The sequence below is a fragment of the Etheostoma spectabile genome, unplaced genomic scaffold, assembly GCF_008692095.1.
Source record: "Etheostoma spectabile isolate EspeVRDwgs_2016 unplaced genomic scaffold, UIUC_Espe_1.0 scaffold00019194, whole genome shotgun sequence".
Taxonomy (NCBI): domain Eukaryota; kingdom Metazoa; phylum Chordata; class Actinopteri; order Perciformes; family Percidae; genus Etheostoma; species Etheostoma spectabile.
This window is the reverse complement of record NW_022604734.1, coordinates 21,188-31,026: the sequence shown is the minus strand read 5'-3', so window position 1 is coordinate 31,026 and position 9,839 is coordinate 21,188. Positions and strand designations below refer to the sequence as shown.

The window sequence follows — 9,839 nt, the reverse complement described above, 5'->3', positions numbered from 1 at the left end:
ACGGTCAGTTGTTGCCCGACTGTTGCATTTGACGAGGTTCTGATGGTCTCCGTTGACGCCAGTACAGTCTGAAGTAACGCTGCGGCCTCGGTTAAGCTGCTTGCAGGCTGTTGGGCGGACATTCGGGTTGCAAACAACGTGGCTGGCGAACAACAAGCGAATCGCGTTGTGAATTCCTGTGAATTGCGCATTTTCGTTGAACGGAAGCCCTTCCTTTTTTACTGAAACACCTTCCGTTTTCACTGAAATGCCTTCCGGTTTTACTGAAACATCTCTCACACACTATAGTGAAATCCTTTCACACATTATAGTGAAAAGCTCTCATACATTATAGTGAAATATTATAGTACATATGTATATATATATACATATATACTTATTATATATATAGCCTACATATTATATATACATACATATATATATATATATATATATATATATATATATATATATATATATATATATATATATATATATATACATATGTCCCATAGGGAGGCCATTCCTCCAACTTTAGGCTGGACAGCCCTGTTGCAGGCACAGCCTTAACACTGACACCTATTTGTCCTACTTTTGAGAAAATAACAAAAAGGTCCGCCTTTTGACATATTACCTTGTTAGTTTATTACTTATTGGCTAAAAATCTGTGTCAAAAAATCTGTGTCAAAATAAGTAATTTCATTGGTTACATTTCCATGGTAACCTATCAACACATAGCTAATTTTAATTGATTTTTCACAACACATGCTCACCTGCTGCACCACCAGGCTGGCAATCAAGAACATAACGTTAACGTTGGTTGTTGGGCTGAAATTCTGCTCATACTTATTATATGTATAGGCAAAGCCTATAGATCTGAAACAGAATTTGCTGTATTTTTTACCCTTTATCTTTCCAGATACGAACATTAACAACAGTTTCTGTATGATGTTTATTAGACCTATGTAATCTAAATTGGAAGACACATTATCATGAGCTGTATCTTGTACATTTATTATTATCTATGGGGTATGTGTATGCATCTTAAAATAAGATGTGATATTCCTTTTACTTGTCCCACAATGGGAAATTTCCAATGTTACAGCAGCAAAAGATAGAGGAAAAAAACAGTAAGCTAGGAAAATAATAAAAAATATTAAAACACTATGTACAAGGGAAAAAAGTAAGAATTCACAAACAACAGATAACACAAATTGTAGCAGCAGCAGCATCTGCACATGGGCAATAGATTGCACAGTGAATATGGAATGGTATTGTACAATAATTATTGCACAGTTACATATTAAAATTCTCGTTATCAATAATAATAATGAATGAATATATTCATTCATTATTATTATTGATGACAAGAATTTTAACATATTAAAATTTAAAACGGGATCATACTAAACAAATATCTGTTTGCGTGTCCCTGTGTATGCAAAGTGTACTCCTTTTTTATTGTGGCCACCCTCGTGACCTGGTGGAAGCAGCATTAAAACATTAAATAAAACACAAAAACTCTCTTAAACAACATCGTTAGAAAAGGCAGGACTTCAGAGAGTTACAGTGAGAAAATAAGAACAAACAAAAAGAGAAGAAAAGTTAAAAAATAAAAACAAACTCAAAGGGTGGAGTAACGTAACAGGCAGAATGCATCTTTTGTGCATGCTTACTAGGCTACTGATCATCTTAATGTACATATAAAAGCGTTTCACATGTATGTATGAGAGTGTTTCAGTAGTGTATATGAAAGCATTTCAGTAGTGTATATGAGAGCGTTTCAGTAGTGTATATGAGAGCGTTTCAGTAGTGTGTATGAGAGCGTTTCAGTAGTGTGTGTGAGAGCGTTTCAGTAGTGTATATGAGAGCGTTTCAGTAGTGTATATGAGAGCGTTTCAGTAGTGTATATGAGAGCGTTTCAGTAGTGTATATGAGAGCGTTTCAGTAGTGTATATGAGAGCGTTTCAGTAGTGTATGTGAGAGCGTTTCAGTAGTGTATATGAGAGCGTTTCAGTAGTGTGTGTGAGAGCGTTTCAGTAGTGTATGTGAGAGTGTTTCAGTAGTGTGTGTGAGAGCGTTTCAGTAGTGTGTGTGAGAGCGTTTCAGTAGTGTGTGTGAGTGAATTATCCTCTACTTGTTTATGTGAGAGTGTTTCAGTAGTGTATGTAAGAGCATTTCACATGTGTTTGTGAGAGGTAATTCTGAATAAAGTCCCTAACGGCCCCTCATAGATGTGTATATGCGTTAATCTAAAAGAAAGTTGATGTGTATATGAATAAATATAAAAGAAAGTTGATATGTATATGAAGAAATCTAAAATGAAGTTGATGTGTATGATCTAAAAGAAAGTTGATGTGTATATGCATTTTTTTTAAAGAAAGTTGATGTGTATATGCATAAATCTAAAAGAAAATTGATGTGTTTATGCATAATTCAAAAAGAAAGTTAATGTGTATATTTATTAATGAAAATGACAGTTGATGTGTATAAGCATTAATAAAAAGAAATTAGATGTGTATATGCATTAATATAAAAGAAAGTTGATGTGTACATGCATTAATCTATAAAAAGGTGAAGTCACAATGAATAGTGATGATGACATAATGAATGGTGATGATAAATCAAAAAGAAAGTTGATGTGTATATGCATAAATCTAAAAGAAAGTTGATGTGTATGCATTAATCAAAAAAAAAGTTGATGTGTATATGCATTTATTATAAAGAAAGTTGATGTGTATATGCATTAATCAAAAACAAAGTTTATATGTATGTTTATTAATGAAAACAAAAGTTGATGTGTATATGCATTAATCAAAAAAAGTTGATGTGTATATGCATTTATTATAAAGAAAGTTGATGTGTATATGCATTAATCTAAAAGAAAGTTGATGTCATAATGAATTGTGATGATCAGATAATGAATAGTAATGATGACATAATGAATGTGCATATGCATAAATCAAAAAGAAAGTTGATGTGTATAAGCAGAAATCTAAAAAAAACGGTTGATGTGTATATGCATTAATGAAAATGAAAGTTGATGTGTATATGCATAAATAAATAAAAAGTTGATGTGTATATGCATTAATCTAAAAGAAAGTTGATGTTTATGTGCATTAATGAAAAAGAAAGTGTATGCGTACATGCATTACTCAAAACAAAAGTTGATGTGTATATGCATTACTATAAAAGAAAGTTGATGTCATAAGGAATTGTGATGATGACAATGAATGGTAATGATATAACGAAAAAGAAAGTTGATGCGTATATGCATTTATTAAAAAGAAAGTTGATGTGTATATGCATTAATCTAAAAGAAAGTTGATGTGGATATTTATTAATGAAAATGACAGTTGATGTGTATATTCATTAATCTAAAAGAAAGTCTATGTGTATAAGCATTAATAAAAATAAATTAATTGTGTATATGCATTAATCTATAAAAAAAGGTGAAGTCATAATGAATAGTGATGATGACATAATGAATGGTGATGATAAATCAAAAGAAAGTTGATGTGTATATGCATTAATTTCAAAGAAAGTTGATGTGTATATGCATTAATTTCAAAGAAAGTTGATGTGTATATGCATTAATCCAAAAGAAAGTTGATGTCATAATAAATTGTGATGATGAAATAATGAATAGTGATGATGACATAATGAATGGTGATGATAAATCAAAAGAAAGTTGATGTGTGAATGCATTAATATCAAAGAAAGTTGATGTGTTTATGCATTAATCGAAAAGAAAGTTGATATGTACATGGATTTATTAAAAAGAAAGTTGATGTGTATATGCATTAATCTAAAAGGAAGTTGATGTGTATATGCATTAATCTAAAAGAAAGTCGATGTGAACATGCGTTAATCTAAAAGAACGTTGATGTGTATATGAATAAATCAAAAAGAAATTTGATCTGTATATGCATAAATCAAAGGGAAAGTTGATGTTTATATGCATAAATCTAAAAGAAAGTTTATTCATATCTGCATTAATATCAATGAAAGTTGATGTGTATGATCTAAAAGAAAGTTGATGTCATAATGAATTGTGATGATGACATAATGAATAGTGATGATGACATAATGAATGTGCACATGCATTAATCAAAAAGAAAGTTGATGTGTACATGCATTAATGAAAAAGAAAGTTGATGTGTATATGCATTGATATAAAAGAAAGTTGATATGTATATGCAGAAACCAAGAGCTACAGAGGTTAGAACACAGAATTTCTATTTCCGTCCAAGTAAATCATCTGAAAAATTAATAAAAAGCACTACTGTAAGCATATTACATGGGCTATATACTAAAATAGTACCCTAGCCACATGTCTCAACTTAGAACAGAAAATATCCAGAAAAAAATGACTTATAAAATGGATTTTATATGAATGTATTTCTACAGATATGTCTGTGCATTTGTCTTATTTCTTATTTCTAAAAATGTGCTAAATACAAAACTTCTGAAATACAAAAACACATCCACATCACTCACACATATACCTAAAAGAAGTACATACATAGATTTATAGGAATAAGTAATCATAATTTGATGAAATGGTGAAATGCCATAAGAAGGTCTTAGTTTTGCTTTGAAAGGGCTGGAGCCATCACAGGGATAGTTTTTTCTGGCCATATTTGATATCAATCAACTCGTCTTCTTATTGGCTACACAGGGATGCAAGTTTTATGACCTCTTTCTCTAACTGGTGGGATATGCTGTCAGTTTTTCCCACGTGGGCCCAATGGGGACTGAGAGATTTCATTGGCTTAGCTTGGGAGTATCTTGAGAAATACTGAAGCTATTGGCTGGGAACAAAGTTCAGTGGAATCTGCAGAAGCCACAGAGTCTGGCGGTGTGCGGCGTGAGGTTGTAGCGCGCAGAGGGAAAAAGATACACACAATCAAAACCGAGAATTGATGCACTATCTAGATTTCTCTACATCGAAACTTGGCCAGAAACTACAAGATTGTGAGGGGACCAGATAATTATGGATTACAAGGCTTGGATATTCTAATAGCTTGGAGTGTTGGCGATGTAGGAAAACAAAGTCTTTGGCGATCTTTCACCGCTGTGATTAAAGACACAAGGAGACAGGTAGGAAAGCACACTCGATTTAGACTCAAATCTTTCTGTCTTTCTTTACTTCAGAACATGATTATAACCGTTGTGAGTCACCTTATTGCTTTGTGTGTGGGCTGGATAGATTTATGAGACTTTAAGCTTTCAAATGATGTATGGCATGAGCGTGTTTATGACTGTTTAATGCTTACAATTTATGAAGGAAGTCAGCACTTCCAAAAAATGGCGAGGATACGTCCCGGTGCCGGGAGCTATACTCCCAACATGTTAAGTCCACACAGAAAGCATAAGATGACTTACAGCGGTTATAATCCTGTTATAAAATAAAGAAACGCAGAAAGAAAATAATTTGGATCAAAAGCATCATGGGATCAAAAGCATCAAAGGATCAAAAGCATCATGGGATCAAAAGCATCAAAGGATCAAAAGCATCATAGGATCTAAAGCATTATAGGATCAAAAGCATCATACGATCAAAAGCATCAAAGGATCAAAAGCATCATAGGATCTAAAGCATTATAGGATCAAAAGCATCATACGATCAAAAGTATCAAAGGATCAAAAGCATCAAAGGATCAAATGCATCATAGGATCAAAAGCATAATAGGATCAAAAACATCATAGGATCAAAAGCATCAAAAAATCAAAAGCATCATAGGATTAAAAGCATAAAAGGATCAAAAGCATCAAAGGATCAAATGCATCATAGGATCAAAAGCATCACAGGATCAAAAGTATCAAAGGATCAAAAGCATCAAAGGATCAAATGCATCATAGGATCAAAAGCATCATAGGATCAAAAACATCATAGGATCAAAAGCATCAAAAAATCAAAAGCATCATAGGATTAAAAGCATCAAAGGATCAAAAGCATCAAAGGATCAAATACATCATAGGATCAAAAGGATCATAGGATCAAAACATAAAAAATCAAAACATCAAAAAATCAAAAGCATCAAAGGATTAAAAGCATCATAGGATTAAAAGCCTCAAAGGATCAAAAGCATAACACTAGCGATCGGGACCAAAACTCAATATGAAGATGTTTACTGAGATAATAAATCAAGTGAGAAGTGGGTAATTTTTCCATAGACGTCTATAGAAACCAACCTCCTTTTGCATCCACGCGTGTTGCCCTCTGCAGGAATTCAGATAGAATGCAGGTTTAAATTACTTCCGCAGTTGCAGCACTTTGCCGAACCGGATGCTCTGTCCATTAATCTATATACAGTCTATGGTTGGAACAAAGTGCAACTTTGAAATAAGCCTTTGAGATACAAGAACAATTCAATTGGCAATAACAAAATAAGATCTAATCAACTCACTTTTCCTTTTAAGCACAGTACATTCACATTAAGTACTTGCTTCTCCTAGTGTTGAAGCTAAATCCTGCTCCATTCTCAGGGTTCAGTCAATTAGTAGTCAAAATCTCAGATGTTGATGTGTGAATCCTTTTTATTACATAAGATATCCTGAGACAAATACAGAGTCAAGCTAACAGCTCTCCCCCAAATTTGTCTGGCTCTTTGGCTCTTGGACCCCTAGTCTTATTCACAAAGGGTGGGGTCCCCAGGTCACAGTGGTGTGATGTGTTTGTGTGCTTATTTGTTATCTTTCAGTTGGAATGTGACTGAAAGTTTATGACCCTCAGTTTAGGAATTGCAGAGCAAAAGAACAGTGGACGTAAAAGTGGGACTGCAACCAGGGACAGGATGTGTTTCTAACATAATCAATTCTGCTTCTGACACGTTTGTAGAGCTGGGTTATAACAAAATGTACCAGAACATCTTATATTATATAATGGGAAAATCCCATTTAACCAATGATTTTCATATTAATTATTCATAATAAGATCTCCAATGCCTCTCAGAGTATAAGACTTCTGTATTTGTCATCTGTGTGTTTCTCCTTTATGGGAGACAACTGGGCTTGTTATGACTCCACACCATTTCCTTGAAGAATAGATGACGTGGACCCTGACAGAAACAGTATTCTAAAGTGGTCACTCTGTAACTCTGTTCATTGTGAAAGCTGTTCTTGTCATCAAATTGTTTTCTCGAGAAAACAATTAAACCTTTTCACATAATACCAAAACCTGTAATTCAGTTTTTAGACTGTCTTTATTCTGTTTCAACAGAGTCTCACTTCAAACCAAATTCCTCCTTCGCTGTTAAAGAAACTTCCACAACAAACTTGGCGTTGTCGGCAGGATTTCAAGGAGGGATCAGATCGGGACTCCACCGGTGACTGATGAGGGCATGCATCCAAGGATCTGATGATCACCTGCCTCTAAACCTTGCCAAACATCTTTGAGAGAGAGAGGGTCAGAAACCACTGAGGGCTCGCTGACTCCACTCTGAAATCCAAATGACAAGGAAGCAATTTCAAACAGCGGGGTAAGTTAAAGTTTCAATTCTGTTGGATAAATGATTTTAATTGGACATTGAGACAGTTTGTGAGACAAATATTGACTGTGATTTAACTGAGGGATTTAGTGAAAGTTATCTTTTGTTTTGTAAAACTTTGGGTTGTGTACAAAACAGGAGAAAAGAGAAGCTAGTTTTTTTTCTCCAATTCTTCTGGTCTCAATTGACACTATTTGACATCTTTTGTCTGTATTCTGTCAGGGCTTTACTCTATCTCCCCCACCTCTTCTTGTTGTTTTTTCTTGTTATGTCTCGCCAATAAGTAATATACCATGTCTCAGAAAAACGGTAGCTGTCGGAAGTGGGATTTGAACCCACGCCTCCAGTGGAGGCTGCGACCTGAACGCAGCGCCTTGGACCGCTCGGCCATCCTGACTGATCCAACAGATTTTCAGTAGGACCTGTTTAAAAAATTATAATATAGTAAATTAAACATGATATAGTAGGTTCTCAGTCATCCATGTCATAGTTAACTAGGGAAGTTTTCTCAACTGTCTATGTCCAAATCCTATGGTGGGAATCAAGATCCACCACTGTCCACCTGAATCCAGAAATGTCCCTGCCAGATGGGAAATAGACTGACAATTGGGTCAACATTGTGCAATTATCTTCAAAATGTCCAACTGTGTCCACAGATATACCTGCCAGATGGGAAATATACTGATAACTGTCTTCATGGTCTAAACGTGTAAAATATTGCTGTACAATGCCCACATTGAGTCCAGATGTGTCCGTTTTGGTTCCTGATCCATGTTATTACCCCAAAAGTTCACAACTAGGCCAAGGGCAACTGGACTTGGTAAAAGATTCTCCGCAAAAGTTTTGTCTCTCATCCAAGAGACTTCTTTAGTTGTTTTTTTTACACAGAAAGGGGTTGGACACACTGCCCACTACCCCACCCATATCTGACAATGGAGAGCTGTGGGTTGTTCCAAAGCTAATAGACCATTCATCAAGCAATTCTGATGCTCTATACTGGCCCATTCAGGATGAACACTGTATACTCAGACTGCAGCAACACAAGTTCAAATTTCAATGATAGCTTATTTTTATGGTGATTATGAGACTGAATACAAAGTTTGTATCCCCCATGCAACTCAAAGTCTATCACTTCCAGTCAATACTGTCAAATTTGGAGGTCCTTCAAGTTACATTAACAACCAGGTGACTCCTCAACATGCCCCCACCAACATAAGCTTACTTTAAACTAGATGTGGAAAGTTGAAAGGTTGAATGTTTTCACCTGTGCTGTGGCTTAAAACCAGGTTCCACCGAGATTTGAACTCAGATCACTGGATTCAGAGTCCAGAGTGCTAACCATTACACCATGGAACCTTCAATAGAGTTTGCTAGGCAGTTTCTTTCATTATATCCACATGTGTGATATTAAAGGCACACAACAATCACAACAATTAAAATATCACACCCCAATATATTCTCGGTTTTGAGTCCTCGCCCCTACTATTTACGACATGGCCGGACGTAATCCGGCTAAGAAGCAGGACTTTTCAGAGGTGGAGATTGAAACCCTGACATCTCAGTTTAATTTGCAGTAAAGTATACACCTACATGTAAAGTGTACCCATATTTAAATAAACACACGGTAGCAAAGTTTATGCAGTGTTTTTTAATTTTACTCGTGTTTTTTTCGTGAGTCAGTGTAAATATTAGTGCAAATCAGTATTGCACTGCTTTTCAGGTTGTTGTGGCCGAGTGGTTAAGGCGATGGACTTGAAATCCATTGGGGTCTCTCTTCGCAGGTTCAAATCCTGCCAACAAGGAGAGGCGCTCTTTAATTGTGGTCATACATCTCATTATAACAAATGGCAGATGTACCTTCATGGACAATACTATAATATCAAATAGTTACTGGAAGCCACTGATGCATCTCTGAGCATTTATTTTCATTCTCAATGCCCAGATGTGTTGCAGTTGATATGGCTTTGGTTCCCAGCCAGTAACTTTCTTTGAGTGACGTTACTTACTTTATCTGTCAAGAAGTAACCAGAAAGGTTACTCTCCCAACCAGGTTTGATAAAACATTAGATCTCTGTTATATCGCACAAATAAGGGAACATAACAATCAATCAAGCTGCCTCCATGAGGATCCACAGACATAGACATGTTCCACCACCCGCAATTAAGCCTGTCTCCTCAGCTTCTAGACGCCGCTGCATCACCTCGCATCTGCGTTTGTGACAGTTTCTCACAGTTAGCAAAGCTCACATAAAGCAAATGCTTCTGGCTTAAAGATCGAGCTCCCTGGAGTGATCCAACTCTGGGATTTATCCTTCTGCAGAAGACCACAGAGGCAGCTTCTCCAATTTCTGAGTAACAGGAAAATAG

General features: G+C 35.4%; 2 non-coding genes across 2 annotated transcripts; one reads left to right on the top strand and one right to left on the bottom strand.

Moving 5' to 3' along the window:
* Positions 1 to 8,756: 8,756 nt before the first annotated feature.
* Positions 8,757 to 8,828, bottom strand: trnaq-cug (transfer RNA glutamine (anticodon CUG)). Its single transcript has one exon. It is a non-coding gene; the product is annotated as a tRNA-Gln (tRNA).
* Positions 8,829 to 9,192: 364 nt separating this feature from the next.
* On the top strand, positions 9,193 to 9,274 carry trnas-uga (transfer RNA serine (anticodon UGA)). The gene has a single exon. It is a non-coding gene; the product is annotated as a tRNA-Ser (tRNA).
* Positions 9,275 to 9,839: the final 565 nt, after the last annotated feature.